Source organism: Myodes glareolus, chromosome 12, assembly GCF_982192425.1.
Source record: "Myodes glareolus chromosome 12, mMyoGla1.1, whole genome shotgun sequence".
Classification (NCBI taxonomy): domain Eukaryota; kingdom Metazoa; phylum Chordata; class Mammalia; order Rodentia; family Cricetidae; genus Myodes; species Myodes glareolus.
The window spans coordinates 12367698-12389895 of NC_142037.1; the positions used below are offsets into that span (position 1 = coordinate 12367698).

The 22198-nt window shown below is 44.2% G+C and overlaps 1 protein-coding gene across 6 annotated transcripts in view; it reads right to left on the bottom strand.

Annotated features, from left to right (window-relative positions):
* The window catches only part of Fbxo34 (F-box protein 34), a 67535-nt gene that overhangs the window by 4024 nt on the left and 41313 nt on the right, over positions 1-22198 (bottom strand). Inside the window, exon 3 of one of the 6 annotated variants that reach the window (XM_085698491.2) lies at positions 3966-4070. The exons of the other annotated variants lie outside the window; for them this stretch is intronic. The gene's annotated coding sequence lies outside the window, so the exon portion shown is untranslated. The remainder of the gene's footprint in view (positions 1-3965; positions 4071-22198) is intronic. 6 annotated transcript variants of the gene reach the window in all.

Genomic DNA, 22198 nt, shown 5'->3' on the forward strand with positions numbered 1-22198 from the left:
GTTTTCTAGAAATGTCCGGTCTTCTGGAAAAAATGCTACCAACCAAAATAAGAATCTGCAGTCACAGGTTTGTGGGAGCGAGGCCACACTTGTAGTCCTATGCATGGGGAGATCCACTCTGGTGGAGATTATTGCTTAAGACACGCATCCTGGAGGCAACAAAGTACAGCCCTTCACATGGCTTTCCAAGCCTTTACCCATCTTCAGCTGTCAAGTGTGCACGCTGTTCTTTACCTTCCATTCCCACTCCCAGCCTCAGCTGCCCCCAACTATGGAAATGTAAACTCAATTTGGGCATATAAAGTGATTTTTAAAGTTTTTATTTACATTTATATATATTTATTTCATTTATCTTATTTATTTGTCTTATTTATTTATTTATTTATTTATTGGTGTTTCGAGACAGGGTTTCTGTGTTACAGCCCTAGTTGTCCTGGAACTAGCTCTTGTAGACCAGGCTGGCCTCGAAATTGCAAAGACCCACCTGCCTCTGCCCCCGGAGTGCTGGGATTAAAGGCGTGCACCACCACCATGCAATAAGCACAAGTGAATACCATACAGCATATATGAAGAAGTCAGAGGACAAATGGCAGAAGTTGGTTCTTCAGCACGTGAACTCCAGGGATCAGATTCAGGAATCCAGGTTTGGTGGCGAGCACCTCTCCACATGGAGCCGTCTCTACCCTGTGGTGGATCCCAACAGGGCCTTCTGATTGCTCTCTGACAGCGCACAGCCTAAGCGTCTGTAGAGAGCTTCCCCTTTCTGTACCACAGCATTTTAATAGCTTTCTGTCATGTGCTATAATTTGGTCTTCCCAGAAGAACCACGCAGAATTCTTCCAGAACAAGATGATATGTAAATAAATAATAGTCATAGTGAGTTCTCTCTCTTTGTGCCAACTACGTGCTGGGTTTTCATATTTTCCTGTAAGTGAACTGAAAGCAATGGCAAGTTGGGTGTGTGAGGGGGTAATAAATCATCACATAATGATTTTATTACAGAATACCTGTGAATAAATTTGCACTTTAGCAATGTGTGTGCTGTTTTGCACTGCACAATGTTTGCTTTGCCTCCCTGCACCCTCACAGTATCCTAGGTGCTGTGTGTTGTGCTGCTTCATGTCAACTTGACACAAGCTGAGAGGAGAGCACCTCAACTGAGAAAGTGCCTGCAGAGTGCTGTGTGCAGCAAGTCTCTAGGGCATTTTATTTAGTGATCGATGGGAAAGGGCACGGTCCATTGTGGGTGGGGCCATTCCTGGGCTGGTGGTCCTGGGTTCTCTAAGAAGGCAGGCTGAGCAAGCCATGGGGAGCAAGCCAGTAAGCAGCACCCTTCCATGGCCCATGCATCAGTTTTTGCCTTCAGGATCCTACCCTGCTTGAATTCCTGTCCTGACTTCCTTCACTGTGGAACAGTGATATGGAAGTATAAGCCAAATAAACCCTTTCTTCCCCAACTTGATTTTGGTCATGGTGTTTCATCATAGCAATAGAAACCCTAACCAGGACAGGTACTATTACTCACAGAGACATCTGCGAAGAAATTAGTATAATTAGGGGAGGCATTTGTTTACACAAAACCTGTAAAGTCCACTCTACTGACAATAACTGAATCAGCAGTTTTAGCAAGATAAAAACTGGAGGTATCTCAAAAAAGGCAGTGAGGGAGTAAAGATGTCCATAATCCAACTGACTGCTGGGAGGGAGGCCTAGGAGGCACCATATTTGGGTGTTGCTGCTGGCTGAAGACTTGGGAGGGGGGAGTCAACTTCCCTCCTTCCCCTGGTGAACCTAACAGTTCTGGGGGGGGGGGCGAGGCTCTGGTAAGACTCAGACGACAAGCATTTGAGTTTTGGTTGATATTGGTGGGGAATTAAGGATATGATGCAGGGTACCAGGGCATCTGTTACAAAACCCCCCAAAACTAAAAACAGATGGTATCACATTGCCCACTCCCATCCCACTCTAGAGACAAGCACAGTGGAAAATTCCAGCCAGGTTTCTATGGCTGCCAGTCTCCTCACCACTTAGTCAGAACCTGGTCCATGCTGGGTACTATCTGTGCTGGGCAAACAATCACTGAGCTACATCCCCAGTTCTCAAAATTCTATTTTGAAAGTTTGCTCAAAGTAGCTAGGTCTGGCTGCACGTGCCTACAATGTACACCATACACAGGTACAGAGACAGGAGGATGAGAACTGAGACAGCGTGGGCAGTGCCAGTTGTGAGCCCCTCAGCTACACAGTGATTGAGACCAGCCTGAGCTACATGACCCTGTTTTAAATGAAACCTGATATACAATCAAGTGACGTGGGATTCCCCTCTGTATGCTGTGAATACCAGTGGCTAATAAAGGAACTGTCCTGGGCCTGCGCAGGGCAGAAGAGAGGTAGGTGGGGAAAACAAACTGAATGCTGGGAGAAAGAAGGCAAAGTAAGGAGACATCATGTAGCCGCTGCTGGGAACGGATGAGCCTGAGTGGGAGCTTTGCCAGTAAGCCACAACCACGTGACGAAACACAGATGAACAGAAACGGGTTAAATTAAGACGTAAGGGCTAGCCAATAAGAAGTTAGAGCTAATAGGCCAAGCAGTGATTTAATTAATACAGTTTCTGTGTGGTTATTTCTAGTCTGGGCAGCCTGGAATGAACAAGTGGGCGCCTACAACAACCAAGTCCTCCTCTCGTGATTAAATAACGCAAACCTATACAGCACATAGATGTCCTCTTCTTTGGCTCAGAAAACAACTGGACTGGGCCCAGATTCTGTTTTAAATCTTACACAGAGCTGGAAGGGACTTTGGTAGCTGTGCCACATCCAACAAAAGGTGCTGATGGGCCCTTGACTTCAGGCTGGGGAGCTAATGGGAGTTAGGCAGAGCTGTGTGACAGGAAGCCGAGGAAACCATCCGTGCTGAGACATCTATCCTAAGCTAGGTAAACAAAGATGAACTTCCTTGTCTCTCTCCTTGAAACAAAGCTAAGTGATGGGCTTCTTATTGCCCAAGCCTTTAGCCTCAGCTGCTCAGATCCCTTAACAGTACCCACAGGCTTTGCTTTCCTTCCCAGCTCCTGACGTCAGAGCTCTGTCATTCTATTTACAGACCATGATTCCTTTTAGGTGATGTCTAGATGACCATTTCTAGCTCTAATTAGTTCCCACACATGGATGATTCTCCACCTCCTCATTTCCTGTGGCATACTCTCCTAACGAGGACTTCCTGTTGTCTGGTAGACCTCCCTTACCTGGATGGGTCAAAACCCAACACAGCCTCAGGTACTCACACTAGCAAGCCAGAGGCAGTCACTTGGATTCCTCCTCCCTGGTCCTACACCAGTCACCAGAACACACCCTCCCTCCTTGGCACCCTGGCACCCTGCTAGGCTTAGCACCAGTTTCTCTCTGCTGCACTGTCTGGGACTACAAGAAATGCAGAGGGCTCGAGTCCGTCCTAGCTGACCGACCTGCTTATTATACAACTATTAGGATGGGCCCAGGAAGATGAACACTAATCACATCACTGATCAACTTTAAAGCAAGAGGAGTCATAAAACACAATGGCTTCAGTACTCATTCACAGGAGTGTCTCCCTCCTATCTCCTTCTCTCTGCTAGCATGACTAACCACTCGTACCCATACGACACAGTCACTGCTACAGAAGACAGAAAACTCAACAATCACAAGAGACTGTGATAGGGTACACAGGGTGGTATGGGTGCTGGCTGTGAGAGTCCATGAGGGAAGAGAGGAGGGGTGGACATTGTAGAAGTAAGGCTACCAGCATTACACTTGAGGGGAAACAGGTCTGAGAGGCCCTTACTTTCTAAGCTGCAGCCTTGAACTATACAAAGTCCTAAGAAGCTCAAAGGTGGATGTTCTGGGGAAATGCAGGTAGAAGGGTCTGGGCTAAGAGTCCAACAGTAGAGAGATGGTATGTGCACAAGCAAGAGTCTAAGTTCATTACAATTGGAGGGTGGAGGAAAAGCATCAAAGGTCCTCAGATTTATGGCTTCGGCAACTGCATGAAGGATGGTTCCTCTGGGGATGGCAACACGCTGGCTGGCCAGATCTGCAGGAGGGAAGGCAGGGGTCAGTTCAGTTTCTCAGAAATGTGCGGCTTGAGTGTCTGTAAGCCAGCAGATAAGAGGTCACAGGAAAGGAAAAAGACAGTTGCCACTGAAGTATTGTAATAAGAGATTCAAACAAGTTGTCTCAACAGAAGTCTCCCAAAATTCTGCATGATAAACTTTTATAATAGGAAAATGCATGTATTACTTTTCTAATAGAAAAAATGTATATCAATGGCATATGGTAGTACATGCCTACACACACAGCAGCTGAGGCAGAGGCACAAGGGGGAAGAATCTGATGGACACATGCATGCTCGCAAACCCCCACCAATACTTTATCTCAAAAAACCCAAACTAAACTAAAATGGGACTAGTCACTGACAATCTGTAGCAACACACAGTGCAGTGTTGAAGAGTAAATGTGTAGGAATTAAGAGGCAGAGTGTGGTCAGGAGGAGGGAGAGGGCGGTGCCAGCTGGTGGAGCCCTCGGCAACCCACTGTGAGGAACTGCTAGGGGCAAAGTAGAGTTCTGATGAAGGCAGCTATGGGGGCTTGGCTGTGGTGAGATCACACCTATCACACGGACTCTGCGGGGCTGTGGGGAGATCACACCTATCACAGGAACTCTGTGGGGCTATGGGGAGATTAACAATCAAGTTACTCAGACTTGGACAACTTCACAAAGTGATGGCCAAAATCTGGTTTTCCAAAGCTCCAGTATCCTGCTTAGATGCTATCTAATTCCAGCTCATAGAAGCTTGAAAATCGAGGTGGGGGAGATGCTCAGTGCTTAAGTGACTGCTTTTACAGAGGATTTGATTCCCAGCACCCACATGGTTGGCTCAGTCACCTATAACCAGTTCCAGGGACTCAATTCCCAATGCCATCTTCTGACCTCTGTGGGCAGCACATTATTCCTATGGTACTGTACACATAACAGACATGGAGGCAAACACTTATATATAAAAATAAATCTTAAGAAAAAATGGGGAAACTCATATGAAAACAGTATAAAACCACAAGTTTAAGCCACAAAAGATTAAATTTATGTGTTAAAAAATGTGTATGGGGTGAGGTGTGGTAGATTAATTACACTTGTAATCCTAGCATTCAGGAAGGTGAAGATGGCTGTGAATTCAAGGTCAGCTGGCTACAGTAAGTGCCATGCCAGCCTGGGTGATGATGTAACACGTATCTCACTCCCACCTCCAGCCAAAGGTTGGGTATGAACACCAAGCTGTCAAAAAGTCAAAGTAAGGTTTTCGTATGCACAGTGCTGGAAATCAAATCCAGAGCCTTGCACAGCTGGGCAAGCGAAGCGACCAGCTTCACCCCTAGCTCTTGGTCTTCGGAGGTAGGGTCTGTGTGCAGTCCAGAGTTTACTTGTCTCAGCCTGTTGCTTGCTAGGATTACAGGTATTTACTGCCAAATAATAACTCTAGGTAGAGCGGTAAACTTGATCGGTAAGGAATTAAAAGGTAATGTGATGAGAATAAAAACAGGACTAAGAAGTTTTTAAAGATTCTGTCTCAAACGTTTTTTTTAAAAAAAGGCTTCTAGACTTGGCAATGCTAGTAGATGCCTTTAACCCCAGTACTTGGAAGGCAGAGGCAGAACCCTGTCTCAGAAATGAAACATACAAAAAGACTTCTAGAAAACAAGTGCTGGCAGATTCTGTGCGGGGTGGGATGATTTCTAGTTAACCTTGACTGTCAACTTGATGGGACTCAGAACCACCCCAGAAAGCAATCTGTGGGCATGTCCGCGAGGAGCTCCTAATTACATTAGCTGCGGTAGAAGGTCTACTTTATTGTGAGGTCCCAGCTCTGCCTTCACTGCTGCTGCAGCAGCCTCCTGCCCCGCCCCCGCCCATCCCCACCTGGAACTGGGAGTCAAAACCAGTCCTCCCTCCTGCAGCTGCTTTGGGCCAGGCATTCTGTCACGATAACAAGAAAAATAACGAAGGCATGACTTCTGGAGACCCATAGCTAGGTCATGAAAAAAGTAAGATTATATTAAGAATAAAACTGCAAGCAAGATTATATTAAGAATAAAACTGCAAGCCCAGAGCTGGAAAGCTGGCTCAGTGATTAAGAGCATCTGGAGCCTTCGCAAAGGATGGGAGCTGGAGTCTCTAACTCCAATTCCAGAGGGTCCACTAATGACCTCTCCTGGCCTCTAAGGCTATCAGGCATGAATGTGGTAGCACACACACACACACACACATATATATATATACAGGCAAACACGTAGAGTTAAAAAAATGTCTTAAAAACATAGTACCTCTTAAATTACTTTCCTCTCTTAAAAAAAAAAAAAAGCAACCCATACCACTTAGGAGGTTGAGTCGAGAGAATCAAGAACTGAGAGGCTGGCCTGGACTACACAGTAACACAAAACAAAACAAAAACAAATGTAAAGCTCTTCTCACAGGTGGCTGCTAGGCGTGCTAGCACACCTGTGGTCCCAGTTACTCAGGAGGATGAGGTAAGACTATGTTAGCTCTGGAGTTAAGGGCCAGCCTGCACACCACATCAAGGCCTCAAATAAAACAAGGAAGTAACAACAAAATGTCTAGACTCATCTACAGTACAAATAAAATTATACAGAATTCTGAGGGCATTTATCAAAAGAGCTTTTATCTCTGAAGTGAGGTCAGGTTTCTCCCACTGAACGACAGAGGAGCGAAGCGCCGAAACAGGCAGCATCAGAGCAGAAGTCGGCACAAGACTCCCCACTGCGCTAACTGGAAAAGGTGCCAAGGCCAGGAAGGTGTGAATTCAGACAGAGGCACATCTCTAAGCACTGACAGAATGCATCCAACTCCCACAGAACACTAAAAACAAATCCTGTGTGTGGGAAAATAGCTTCTTAAAACGAGCTCCAGGAGACGGGTGGACGCTGTCAGGGAGCAGCTCAGCTCTTCCTTGTCGTTCAGTTTAAGAGAACAATGTTCTCAGGGGCTGTGAATTCAGGGGCTGAATGCCCGCCTACCACCCATGTAGCCAGGGCTGCAGACACCTAGCCTTGCTCATTCACACATGGCTTTAAAGGAACACTCACCAAAGCATTTATGGCTGAATTTGTCTTGGGGAGGGGAATCTCTCATTCTCTTAATTGATGGTAAAACCCAACCAACCACAACAGGGAGAATGGCCTTTGGAAGCATGTGGTTCTAGAGAGCCTGATGTTCACAGCTTCCATCTTAGAATTGGCAATGGCACTTAAGACAGCAGTGCCCACCTGACCCAAGGTTAATTGTTACATGACTTTTACACCATAAGTAAGAGCAAACAAAACTAGCGTTCATAAAATAAGTAATTTATGGCAAACTCCATGGGACAATGAAATAGCCAAGCACAGGAGTTAACACTAAATTAGCCTTTGACCCCCCAAAGCCTCACTTGAAGTCATTCTCTCCTCCTCTAAGGCCCTCTTTTTAAATTTAGTCACACCCTGAAATACTGGGGGCGAGGTCTGCAGCAAAGAGGGGTATATCTCCCAACACTGAAATATATAAAAGCTCCCCAAGTTTAACATGCCTTGGAATCACACAAAAGAAAAATGACAAATGGATCACACAACTTTAATCCCCAAATGGGGGAGGTGCAGAGGCAGGTATATCTCTGTGAGTTTGAGGCCAGCCTGGTCTAGTGATGGGAAGAGACAGGGAAGGGAGAGGAGAGAAAGGGGAGAGAGGAGAAAAAGAGGGATGGAAGAAAAAAACAGAACAAGAAAGCTAACTTATAGAAAGTCTGTATAATCTAAGATGATTTAACGCCTCATTGGTGAGACTATAATGGAAAACTTCTAACTTACTAAAAAATACATATGGAAGGAAAAAATGTTACATTCATGTCAATTAAAATATCTTTTATATCAAGTACAGTGACCATATACACCTTTTTTTCCAGTCAGCAAATCCAGATCAAAGAAAATGAACCACTCCTGAAGAAATGGCACGTGTCGTGAGGTCTGCCGCTGTTTCAAGACAGTCAAAAACCAATTGGCTCAAGTTCATCAGGGTTCACAAACTTATGTCAGGGGGCACTAACTTACAGATTGCTTGTTTATTGAAATGAAAAACCACCTTTGGGCCAGGGCTGTGACTCATTGCTGGCACAGTGCTTGTCTAGCATGCCAGGAGCCCTGGGTGTGACTCCTAGCACTGCAGACCCTGGTCATGGTGGTACAACTGGGAGGTGAGGGCAGAGTCAGACGTTCAAGACAGTCTTCAGCTACATAGCAAGCCTGAGACAAGCTTGAACTCTGTGAGACTCTCTTAAAAAAAATAAATGCAAAACTAAAGGTCTCTAAAAAGATGAGCAAGTCCGACAACTTAAGCTTGACCCCAGAAACCCACTGTGGAAGAGACTCAGTTGTTCTACTGTGTACTACTGCACATGTGCGTGCACACACACACACACACACACACATGCACACATACAAGGATAATTTTTTTTTAATTGAACAAAATGCTTGAAACTAGATTGCCTTGAAAATGATGATGGAGAAACATGTTCACACTTAGCTATTCTCCAAGGCACTGGAAGACACACAATCAATTCAGTAATAGATTTTAACTACTATGGGGTAAGAGGAAAAAAGAATCAGTCTTTTGACAAATCTAAACTAGGGGTGAGTGGAGAGACGGCTCTGTTGGTAAAGTGTGTGCCTTATAAGCCCAAGGGCTAATCTGACACCCAGGGCCCATATAAAAACCTGGGCAGAGTGACGTGCACTTGTAACCCAACACTGAGGATGGAGACAGTGGACTGTTGGGGTTCGCTGCCAATCAGCCTTGCCTACTTGGCAATAACGAGGTGAACATTCCTCAGGAGCAGTACCTATAATTCCTCAGTCCTCTACACATATGCATACACACACACACACACACACACACACACTCACACTCACTCACGCAAGTGCTCACAGACATGTGCGTGTGTGCACATATACATACTGCGGCTGGGCATAAGTCCCTACCAGGCTACCATCTCACCATGTCAGACTCACAGCGCGTGGTACTACACTCTGACACTATAAAAGCCGTCTGTACTTCTACACAGCACATGTAGGAACGGCTCCAGGAGTGTTTAGACAGCCCTACAAAGGAGAGGAAGAGGTGCAGGGTCACATTCCACCTGTGCAACTGTGCATGCCAGCTTTGTGGGGCAGGGGCTATGTGATTAGTTTAATACTACTGCCACAAAGCCTCCAACACTGAATCTGAATAGCGTATTTTATATGAGGGATCCTTAATACAGAAAAGGGGTGCTACTGTGACAATCATCCGTACTGTCCAGGCTCAGTCAGCTCTCTCTGGCTTTGGACTAGACCCAAGGCATTAGAACAGCACAGCAAAGTACAGAACCGGCTTCTAATCACTAGGAACACTTGTTACACTATTTTCTAAAATTACTTAAAAATTTAAAATGCTGGTAAATTGCTGAGAAACTTAAATTCTGCACTGGCAAAATAAAACAAGTAAACAAACTGTAAATGCAATGCCTTCAATAAGCAATGCCAAAGCTCCCTAGACTAATATTTTAGTACAGACATATTTTAGCCTCTACTGTTCAAATTTTGAATCAAGCCCAGAAATTATACTTTAGAAAGTAAGTATGTAAATTCATTTTAAAAACTTACATATGGCTGGGAATATACATCTCAATAACAGAGCACTCGGCTAGCATTTTAAGGCCCTGGGTTCACCCCGACCCCAGCACTATAGAAAAAGAAAACAAGAAAAAGCAAGCAGGTAAGGCCTTAAAACAGTCACATATAGTACCCAAGTACAGAAGTTCATGTTAACTTGAGCACAAGCTGAGAAATGAGTATTATTAGGCAGTCTAAGGCAGCACCCTAATAAACTGTAGGGAATTGTAGAAGGCTGCAACCACACTCTCCACCTTAGATGGCGCTGCACCGCCAGGTGAGCTAGAAAGCTCACACGTGTTGGTATTTTTCCACTACTCCCAAGGTATCACCTGGGACTGGGAGCAATTGACCAATCAAAGAGTGACACGTCCAAAGCAGGGTCTGTTTCCTATATAAGGGATGGGTTCCATCTTATCTGGGTCTCCGCCATGTGGCTTATGCTCTAGCTCCCAAGAGACATAAAGCTTTTCTGCAGAAGGATCCTATGTGTACCGCGTGGTTCTTGCTGGCGAGACGGTAGCGCGGGACATCTGGTGCCATACCCGGGAAGAAGAACTTTGCACCGCCGGAGACCCCTTGGACACAAGGAGGATTCAGAACTGCAGGCATGCATGCTTAGAGAGGTACGCTCTAAAGTCCAGAGAGCATATCAGAAACTGAGCAGCAGTGGGAGGTTGTGCGCGCGCACCCAAATAAGTTAAAAAGGACCCCCCAATGATTTTAAAAAAGTAAAAATGGGGGAGAAGGCTGATTTACAAGGTCAGAAGCTTTATGTTATGTTATGTGTGTTGTCTTTTGTGTACTGGATAGGAGAAAGATATTTAAACTTAAAAACTGCTAAGGATATGATGTTTTGGGAAAGAGGTTCTGTTTTCGTCTCCACAGAAAAGGAGAGCCTAAGGGTGTACTTGGGATTTATGTGGTTTGAATCACCGAGACCTCCTGAAATGTTGTAGTGTATACCCCTAAAAATGCAACGGCCCAATTTCAGCAGGAAGCAGCCAAAGAGACTAAACGACGCCCAAATTCCCTAAAAGATTAAATGAGGTCCTTTTAATGATTGCAGACCAGCAAGCCTGCTTCTCTGAGTTCCGCTTTGCTCCGTACACCGGTTTGGGTTCGGAGTGGGTGCAGCTGGGGCTGGAGGGCAGCTGGAGCGGAGCTTTGCTCTGTGGCTATGGTGGGAGGCATATTGCGCAGGCTCAGTTGGTGCCTGGCCTGGAGGGTGTCACCGAGAATGAGAGCGGCGCCACAAGCAGCCAGGCCAGAAGGCTTACAATGTACCTAAAACTGTGCTGGTCTCTGAGGGTAAAATGGCTTGGTTCCATTTGGCTACGCTAAACGATGCTGACTTCAGGCAGGGCTGATCGTATTTATCATAATAAAAGCGCAATTAAGGTTTAGACGCAGTAAACAGGCAGTACCGTATTACATCTACATAGTGCGACTTAAGTTTTTAAGAACTGCTTAGCATTTTAAGAACTCAAGTCCTCCTAAAAGATTGCTGTGTATACGCTTGGCTTGTCTGGTGTTTCAGGATCTGCAGGGAGGTGGATGCGAAGGGCCCTTGGATTTTGGGGTGATTGGGTCGTTGGCTGGATCTGTGAGAGTTTACAGCCGCTTTTGCTGTGGCACAGGTGTTGAGAGTTTGCTAGTAGGGAAGCGGCCCTGGTCGCCGCCTCTCCCATCGGCCCCTTGAGCCTCAGCGGCTCTGGCGCGGACCTTGAGATGTTGCTGCCTGTGCCGCCTCGGTCTGAGTGTCGGCTCCCGCCACACTCCGCCACCAACACAGCCTCAGAGAACTAGGCTAGCCCCGCGGGGAAGGCAGGGGCGCCTGGGGGTGGAGCCGCTACTTCCTGGCCTGGGACACGGGGATCCGCGCAGCGAGCAGGCCCAGGGCCGCACACAGCCCTTGGATGGCGGGCGGGCTCTGGAACCCGAGGCCACCGTACCAGCAAGAAATACAGGAGCCAATAAATCTTAAACCTTATATCAACAAACAGGGCCTGGGTTTTTCCTAGGCGCCACTGGGGCAGCACAGCCTATACCATGGAAAACAAAGACCCTCAATCAGTTATCTACCACAGTGGCTACAGCCCTGGATCAGCAGGTTACCATAGATACATCTATTAGAGGTAAAATAATGGTTCTTAATCAAATAATTGACCTAATGCAAGAACAGGTGGATAGCTTATGGCAGCTTGCCCAATTGGGCTGTAAATGGAAAACTCCAGCCTTATGTGTGACCAGTGTACCATATGAGAACTTTATAAAAATGGCTAACTTGTCCCGAGAATTGTCTTTGTATCTTGCAGGAGAATTTTGATGATTTGCTGTCCTCCTTGAGACGGTCCATCGTGACAATCAACTCCATGCGAGTGGACATAAGCCTGGCCAAAGGATTCCAGTCCTGGATTGTGTCCTTCATCTCCTACTTCAAAGAATGGGTGGGGGTTGGAATGTTTGGAACAGTCCTATGCTATGGAATAGTGTTTCTCCTCTGGATGGTCTGCTGACTCAAATCCCAAAGTCTTAGGGACAAAGTGGTTTTTGCACAGCGCTGGCTGCCCTAAAACAGGGAGCCTCTTCTGATATGTGGTTATCTATGTTAAAGCAGTAAGGTTTAAGCCAACCAGCTCCTGCACCCCTAGGACTGTGGTCCATTGCACAGGGTGGAGTGCTTGGCTTAGCTAGCCCTGAAGGTTGTGGAGCTGAAAAGCATCGCACAGAGAATGGCCCTCTCTGAGAGATAAGTCGCTCTGCATAAGGGTTTCCTGCCGTATATTTCCCTTTCCCAGAAAAATTGGCAGAGGGCAGGCCGGATAGGTTCCAGGTGTCATAAACCTAGGGGCAGATTCCGTGTAAGCCCATTTTAATGTTTTCATTTTGGGAAGTGCGACCTCTATCTTTACCTTTTGAGGGAGTTGCCTTTCTGCAAAGAAGTAAATTAGGGGGAGATGTAGAAGGCTGCAACCACACTCTCCACCTTAGATGGCGCTGCACCGCCAGGTGAGCTAGAAAGCTCACACGTGTTGGTATTTTTCCACTACTCCCAAGGTATCACCTGGGACTGGGAGCAATTGACCAATCAAAGAGTGACACGTCCAAAGCAGGGTCTGTTTCCTATATAAGGGATGGGTTCCATCTTATCTGGGTCTCCACCATGTGGCTTATGCTCTAGCTCCCAAGAGACATAAAGCTTTTCTGCAGAAGGATCCTATGTGTACCGCGTGGTTCTTGCTGGCGAGACGGTAGCGCGGGACAGGGAATCTGAAGTTGGACTGTTACCAACTACTCAATACCTACTATACTGAAAATCTACCACCAGGTCCTGTTACTGCTACCCAGTGTCATAGAGGATACTAACTCAGCAAAAACACACTTAAAGCCAGCTGAGTCTTTAATGAAAGTAGTTCCTGGTAGTTCAAAGGAAGAAGGAACGACAGAAGAAATACTTCCACTCATTAGCTTTTACTACATGAAGGACTTGGACTAGTAAGTCACTGCTAACAAAACAAAACTGCAACACAGTAAGACATTAAAGGACTCCTGCTGAGGGAGAAAACAAAACCTACCAACTGCAATCTGCTCAGTCCTGGACAACCAGCCACCAATGCATAGGAAAACAGGGGAGAACAGGAATTAGGAATTAGGTTAGCCACCTGAGGGAAATACAGAACAGCAAAATCCGGACCAGGGGAAGTTTTACAACAGTTTTTTGTTTTTTTAAATCTTGATTCTTCAGATAGCTTCCAAACTCAAAATAGGAAAAAGGTAAGAGAGGATATATTTAATAAGAGTTCTTTTGATAAGAGAATTAATGAACACATACTGTTATCACTTGGGAGGCAAAAATAGGATCAGGAGTTGAAGGCCACCCCGGGCTATGTGTGGTAATAAACTGCTTAAGCTTCATTGTATAGAGTTACTTTTCTATTTCTGTGGAGTTGAATCTTCCTATTTTACTGTTTAAGAAGAGACATAAATACACAGAAGCAGGGGAATGCCCTGAATAAATGAGCCCTCAAGCGTTGACTGTGTATACGCAGTGAGGAGCTACAGGCTAACTGACTTGGAGAGAGGGTCGGCGGGTGAGGCAGCTGGGCATCCTGAGTCCCACAGCCATACTCCTTCCTGGTTCAGACAATGGGCACCAACATAAGTTCTTGCTTCATTCCACACCCATTACTGAAAACTGAACAGGAAGTAAACCAGGAAGCAACTTGAAAAGAAAGGGAGACACTAGGAAACTGGGTAATAAAGAGCTCACGTATAGTGACTGACAAGGAGGTCAACAGCGACCAGTCTCTCTCTCCTTTCCTTTACAGGAAGTTCTAGATGCACTGCTTTGGGAAAAGGTCTCACTATTCTAGCCCAGAGTAGCTTCAATGTGAGAGCTTCTAAGTGCTGGTATTACAGGCACGGACGTCCATAGCTGGTTCAACCAATTCACTTCTTAAAAACATGATTTTCTTTATTTTTTAAGTTATGCATATGGATGCATGGAGAGAGAGGTATGTGTGTCTCGGCACTTGTGTGGTCAGGTAACAGCATCCAGGAGTCCATTCTCTCCTTTACCATGTGAGACCTGTGCCTCAAATTCAGGTCTTCATGCATGGTAGCAAGCTCTCTTATGCATCTTGTTGACCCTAGACAGGTATGATTCTCATTCCCCAGTCTGATACTATAAACAGCCTACGTAGTACCTGAATCTATCTTATTTAAGATACTATTAACTTGTACCACTTTAATATAAGATATATGTAAAAATTTAATTTTGCTATTTAAATTTGCTATTTTAAACTATCCTGTAAACATCTTTCTATAGCAAGATCAGGAGACTGCCCACATTCACTCATGTGGGGAAAAAGGAAAGACATTATTATGTAAATGTCAAAGTCAATTAGTCATTTTTATTGAGCACTGACCACTTATCTAGATACAATTAATATTCCCATTTCACAAATGTGTAATTTATCAATTAAAATTTATAGCTCTTGGGAGTTAGAAAGATGGCTCAGCACTTAAGAACACTGCTGCTCTTCCAAAGGACCCAATTTTGATTCCCCAGTACCACATGGTGACTTGCTACTGTCTGTAATTCTAGCCCTAGTGGGATCCTACACCTTCTTTTGGACTCCACCAATGGGGCATGGGGTGCAGACATATATACACATGCAGGCAGAACACACATTCAAATACATTTAAAATAGTAAAATTTATGGCTCTTGTTTGCTTTTTTGAGACAGGATTATTATTATTACTATGTAGACTAGGCTGGTCTTGAACCCATAATCTTCCTGGTTCAGTCTCCCAATGCTGGGACTATAGTCATTAACTGCCTCTCCTGGCTAGGTCATTTTATTTTTTAATACACAGTGTGAGACAGGTAGAGTGCACATTCGTGTCTGCACAGCTAAGGATCAAACACTTAAGATATAGTCCTAGTACACTTTATAGCATTTAAAACAAAACCATGCATGTTTATATGAACCCATATGGAACAACCAATAATCATAAATGTCAAATGAGTTATATAATGAACTGTACAAAAGTTCCTATCAGTAAGCACAAGGCGTTTGATTTTCCTTTAACCCTACTTCTCCACTCTTTAAAAGGAGATCTAATCACAGGTCAAAGTTCTCAGAGGGGTCTGATGGCACAGACTTGCGGTCCCAGTGTGGTGGTCTGAGTAAGAATGACCTCCATAAGCTCTTATGAGTGGGTGCCTGGTCTCCAGTTAGTAGACCTGTTTGGGAGAGATTAGCAGGTGTGGCCTTGTTGGAGGAGGTGTGTCACTGGACAGGGTGGGGAAGCCCATGCCAGGCCCAGTCTCACTTGCTCTCTGCTTGCAGCCTGTGGAGCAGAGGTGAGCTCCCAGCCGCTTCTCTAGCACCCTTTCTAACTCTGAAGCTGGAAGCATGTTAAATGCTTCATTTTAAAAGTTGCCTCAGTCATGGTGTCTCCTCAAACAAAGAGAACAGAAACTAAGACACCCAGCTACCGGGAAGAATGGACAACATAGCTAGGGTAGGAAGATTTCAAGTTCAAGGTTTAGCTGGTTATTTAGCATGCCAAATGCGGTGGCTTAGGTTTTGTAATCCTAGCACTGGGACAGAGACAAGAACACCTGTGGTTTCTAGGCCATTTGCATAAAGGCTTTTGTTTTTCCTCTGTGTAACAGCTCTGGCTGCCTGGAACTCACAGAGATCCACCTGCCTCTGCCTCCCAAGTGCTGGGGCTAAAGGCATACGCCACCACTGCTCGGTGCATAAGTTCTTTAGTTTTGGCAGTAACGCCGTTAACAGGGTCAGATCAGGCCGTCACTAATGTGAAATAGAGAACTAACGCAGGTTGCCTCTAATTAGAAGTCCTGATATTTATCCAGAATCTTGTCACAGCCAATTTTTTTTGTTTGTTTATTGTTTAAATTTTAAGACAAGAGTCTTAACTATGTAGCCCAGATGGACTGGACCTTGCCAGAGAGCAGTCTGGCCTTGGCGCTGACTGCCTCTCTCCCTAAGCAGGACAGCATGCCCGACTCCTCAGTGTCCTGCAAAAGTCTATGGCGGAAAGACGGGCTACTGTTGTTATCACCTCTCCTCGCACTTTTTTTATTGTTAAAAGTCTATGTAGAGATGCCTTTGGACAGCTGTGTTTGGCATGGTGAGGAATCAAGGGGAGACCTTACAGCATTTCTAGTTAAAGCCTGGTGTCTTTATACTTTAAAAAAACAGGATTTGGGGCTTTTGAAAGTGCGAGGGAAGCTGCTGAATACCTACATAACTATCTAGACTGTTCTCTCCCAGAAGCTATTAGCAATACAAAAGTTGCTTTTGTGTATTTAATTTGGCAGTATTAAAAAGTAAGTAAATGAGCCGGGCAGTGGTGGTGCATGTCTTTAATCCCAGCACTCGAGGCAGAGGCAGGTGGATTTCTGTGAGTCTGAGGCCAGCCTGGTCTACAAGGGCTAGTTCCAGGACAGGCTCCAAAGCTACAGAGAAACCCTGTCTCGAAAAACCAAAAAATAAAAAATAAAAAAATAGATAAAAATTAAAAAAGCCAAACTCTTATCAGCACACTTTCTGATAAATAGGCTCCTAAAACCCAAACTAAAGAAGAAGAGAATACTAAAAAGCATAAAAATATTTAGAGGTTTATGTTATAAAATATAATTAAGCTGTGTTCTATCATCATGTCCTGGTTTCTTCTGTTTAAGTTTATATTCATTTTAAAAACACACTATTAACCTCAATAGAAAACCCCAATTTTCCTGGTTCAGAATTCTTAGAAAGAATACACAGATCACATCTAGAACTCTTTAGTATTTCTGTTACTCAGAAAGGAGGTTGTCAGCAAAGATCAAGCTTCACTGCTGGCCAAAGTAGAGCATGCTGCTATGGTGTGAGCAGCTGGCCCCAGCTGTGGCACTCTTCTGGGAAGTTGAGAACCCTGGTAAGGCCATGCGGCTGGTGAGTGGCTCAGTGGTTAAGAGCATTTCTTGTTGTAAAGGTCCTGGGTTCAGTTCCCAGCACCCACGTCCTTGGGCATCAGACACAAATGTGGTGCAGTTGTACACACAGGCAAAACACTCATACACATAAAGTAATACAAAATAAATCTTTTAAGAAAATGTGGGGACATGGAGGCAGGGTCTCTTTGCAGGGCCCAGCAGAAGTAAGCAAGGTAAGCTGTGTCTCTCAGGTGTTTGCCGCAGGAAGGAGAGAGAGCACAGAAGACACATGTGGAGAAGGGAAAGCCAGGGGACAGAAGAAAACGGAAATGACAAATTTTCTTCTTCCAAAGTTTCTGCTTTATAAATCCCTTCCATATTGTCCATTTTATAGATAATAAGCAACCAAAGTCACAGCTAACAAAGTGCTGGGATTTATGATGCATGGTTTCAACCTTTTCCTTTCCACACAAGACAGGATGCTACTTCCTTGCATTGCTTGGTGGTCAACAGCAGGCCGCTGGGAAATAAGAAAGCAGCTCAGATACAACCCCAGCCTTCTTCCCTAAACTTGGCAGCACGTGAAATTTAGTAAGGAATGCTTTAAACCTATGGTTTTCAGGACATCTCATTTGGTTTTTTCGATTGCTGAACTTTTTTTTTTTAATTTTTATTTTTGGTTTTTGGAGACAGGGCTTCTCTGTAACTTTGGAGCCTATCCTGGAACTAGCTCTTGTAGACCAGGCTGGCCTTGAACTCACAAAGATCCGCCAGTCTCTGCCTCCCAAGTGCTGGGATTAAAGGTGTGCGCTAGCATGAACGAGTGCGCCCCCCCCCCCAAACGGTAAGATAGAATTCTAGGGCAAAAACTGTGAGATCTGTACTTAGATTGTAAGTATCAACCTCAGTCTCAAACTGAGACTCAAATATCAAAAGAGTATTTTGCTTGTTTGTTATAAAAGAAAACAAAAGAGAACAGAACATAAAACTAGAAAACTGCATACATGGAAGGGCGTAATTTAATAAATTTAACAATGTTCTTTTAGATGGAATTCATTACTCAAATTTATATCCTATGACTTTAGGTCAGGAATCATCCAGTGTAGGAGATGAGAACAGTGTAGGAAAAGCTATTAACAGATATAAACCAGAGAGTCAATAAAAACCACAAAGAAAGTAACCGTTTCCAAGGTGCAGCTCCTCCAGATCTGAGCACTTCTGTGTAAAACTGAGCGCACCTGGTGGAGCCTGCAGAAATCAGGCTATGAGAAATGCACTGCTTAACTCTGAGGGATTTCCCCCATCTCATTTAACAAGTGTAAAACAATTCCAGCCTCTAATTCAAGTAAAACTGTTTCTCTTCCTCAAATCCCAGAGTTAGGAAGCTTAATTATTTTTAACTACCAAAGCCATGTCCTTGCAGTCACTCTGGCTCCCGAGCACCTGCCTAGGTTCTAAGCATCCTTTCAGAGGCTAACACAATAGTAAGCAAATCCTCATCCAGTGGACCTTCTGATTTGGAGGTGAACTTAAGAAGTACACAGTACATAAAGAGTAAAGGCTATGAACAGAAAGGGCAGTGAGCACACACAGTGCTAAGAGGAAGGCTTCACAAGCTACTCTGCAGCCAACCAGCTCACAAAATAACGGTTGTTTTTTTTCAGCTGTTGTTTTTTAACATAAAACCCATGAGGACAATATGAGCACTCAGATGATGACAAACAAATAGGAGGCTAAGATCAGGCTATTGCAGAGAAACAAAACAAACAGGAACATCTTTTGGGGACTGAAGCCAATCCTGATATACAGTCAAATCAGCACTTAAAGTCTCAGATTTGAAATATTTAGGAAAACATATATGGAGACCTCCAACTACTAATAGGGAGGATGGAATAATACAGAAAGAAAAACCCCAGAAAGCAGGTTAAAAATCTGAATTTTTAAAGTGTTTCACATTAGCATAAGTGTAGAGGAATTAGGATTTATAGCCCTAGAATTGTATTTGGATAGAAAAAAAATGGCATCATGCCTATATGATGAGACTTGGCTGTAAACTTCATGATTCTCCTGCTCAACCTCCAGAGCGTTGGGATTACAGGCATGCACCACCACATCCAGCTCTTAGCTATAAACTTCTGGGGCACAGTTATGGGAAAGCCATAAATCTAAAACCACACATACTGCCTTCTGCAGACTCTCATTTGGAGAGGGGAAGAGGGAAGGAGAGGAATACCAAACATCAAGAAAACAAAAATCCAGGTAAGGCAAGCAGTAGAAATAGCTGTTTTTAATTTAATATGGAAAGGAAGAATAGCAATAGAGAAAATCACCACTGAAATTAACATGTTTCCTAACACAGAACTAGCTAGAAACAAGAAATAAGAAGGGCCAAGAAGCTAAGAGAAAAATCTTTGAGACAGGGATTCGCCTAGGCTGGTCTCCAGCTGGCCTTGCGGCTATAGAGCCAAGGATGACTTTGAACTACTGGCCTTCCTGCCTCCACTTTGCAGTGTTGGGATTATAGCCACGCATCACCATGCCTAAAAAAAAATCTAGTATACACTACATTTTCAGAACGATCACATCATTGTCAATTTCCCTTTTGGTTTTCATATTCACAAAGACTTTACATTACAAAACGCCCTCCCACAAAAATTCATGTTTAATTGTTCTACCACATTTCTAAAAATCCCTGAAAACTATGTGCCTCCTTAATTTTTTCCTCAAATTATTATGGAATAGAAAGCCTTACCTTTAAAAATGCACAGACTAAATAGTATCAAGAAGCCTAATGAAATATCCTTTCTACAATCCTCGTGCTGGTTTACTGCCTGCCAACACACGATGTTCACACTGCTCAGAACTTGAACTAAAGCTCTCTAGATGCTCATTCCCTGATCTTGGGGTTGGGGAGATGTCAGTCAGTTAGCACGGTGCATGAGGCAAAGCATGAATAACTGAGTTCAAATCTCAACACCCACACAGGAAACCAGCACAGGCAGTGTAATTCCAGAGCTAAGAAAATGATAATAATAACTGGGCTTGCAGACGAGTCAGCCTACTCAAGTCGTGCAGAGAGCCTGTTTCAAAAAATAAGGTGGGGAGTGGTAAACACTCGCCTTACAAACACACGTCTGACCTCACCTACCAGAACCTGCCTCTTGGTTTTTGGCAATCATCCCATTTTTGTATAATCATTAAAGAAGTCAAACTACCCATTATTTTTTTCAGGAATTCTTTTATTTTTGTCTATTTTTTAAATTGAAAATAGATTTTTCATACAATATATTCTAAGTATGGTTCCCCCTCCCCCAACTCTCCCAAGATACCCCCCTTTGCCATCCCAAATCTATAACCTATCTCTCCTCATGCAGCAGCAGGCTGCCTGTTGATTCCAGGCCACTTAGCTCAGAAATAATCACACAGAAACTGTATTAATTAAATCACTGTTTGGCCCATTTGCCTCTCACCGGCTAACTCCCACATATTAATTTAACCCATTTCCATTAATCTGTGTATCACCACACGGCTGTGGCTTACCGGCTAAATCTGTCTCTAGTGGGTGCTACATGGCTTCTCTCTGACTCCGGCTCCTCTCTCCCAGCATTCAGTTTAGTTTTCCCCGCCTAGCTCTGTTCCCCTATAGCTATAGGCTCAAAGCAGTTCCTTTATTTACCAATAATATTCATAGCATACAGAGGGGAATCCCACATCATCCTATTTCAATTCTCTATATGCACATCAAATAAGGTTCTCAGATTCAGCCATGTCCAAAGTAAAAGTTCTGATTCCCTTTGCACACTCCACAATCATCCCCATTTTAATAAGCAGAAACATTATTTTTTCATTTCTTAACATCAGAAACCTTGACTCTTTCTTGGTCCCTTTTCCTTCCTCACAAACCCCACTGGGTCTGCCTTCAGACTTTAACAAGACTCCAACCACTTCTTGCCAGTGTTCACTGCTGCCACCCTGTTCTATAAGCTACCACAGTTCAACTTCATCTTGCTCTCTTCATCTATTCTTGCATTGTGAAAAAATCCAGATGCTCTACCCTACCACCTTTCTGTGCGTGTGTGTGTTTTCCTGCACATCTGTCAGTGCACCACATGTATGCCCAGTGTCCTCTGAGGTCTTAAGAAGGCATCGGATCCCCTGCACATAGGTTCTGGGATTCCATTTCAGGTCTTCTGCAAGAGCTCTTCCTCACTGAGCCATCTTCCCAGTTCCCATCCTATCCTTTTCCACACTACACTCTTCAGAAGTTCCAGAAGGCAGGGCCACTTATCATTTCTGCTTACCTGCCTCCTTTGTGCTTACTCAGTTTAATGGGAAACTACTCTTTTTCAAACATGACATACACAATCCCATCCCCCAGCTTTGACGCTTGCTGATATAAAATCTGCTGCTTCCCAGTGATATCCACTTGTGTCTTTTTCTTCTTCCAGGTTTCTGCTCGTGTCTTCTCAGAACACACCTAACTGTTTGCAGAAGACTGCCCCTCTATTTCTGCTTCACTCGTCCTGCACCCTCTCCCTCCCCCTCCCTCCTGACATGGGCTCCAGGGCTGCATGCTCCTGAACTAGAACAGCATTTCTAAGTGGAGTCTGAGTTGTGTGCACTCTTCTATGGACATTTACAGATACACAAATATTGTCAAGTAAATCTTACCCAAATTGTACAGGAGGCCTAAAGTTCAATTCCCAGAACTTTTCACTTCCCAAATTTTAACATCTCTTTTAAGTCTAATGCTCTAATTACATTAAACTATCCACAATGTTTGTAATATTAGGAGTTCTCTTATACTATCTCCCCAAATTTTACTGTTTGCCTAACAAAACGTAGTGCTTTCTCAGATCATCCTACCTACAGATTCAAATTAATTATACTTTGATTTTCCCCAAACTCTTTAATTCTATTCATAAGTTAAAAGATGAAGTAAGAAACTGTATTTTACTAACAACCAGAAAAAAAAATTTAAATTTTTTCAGCCTACAGAAACTAGGGTAGAC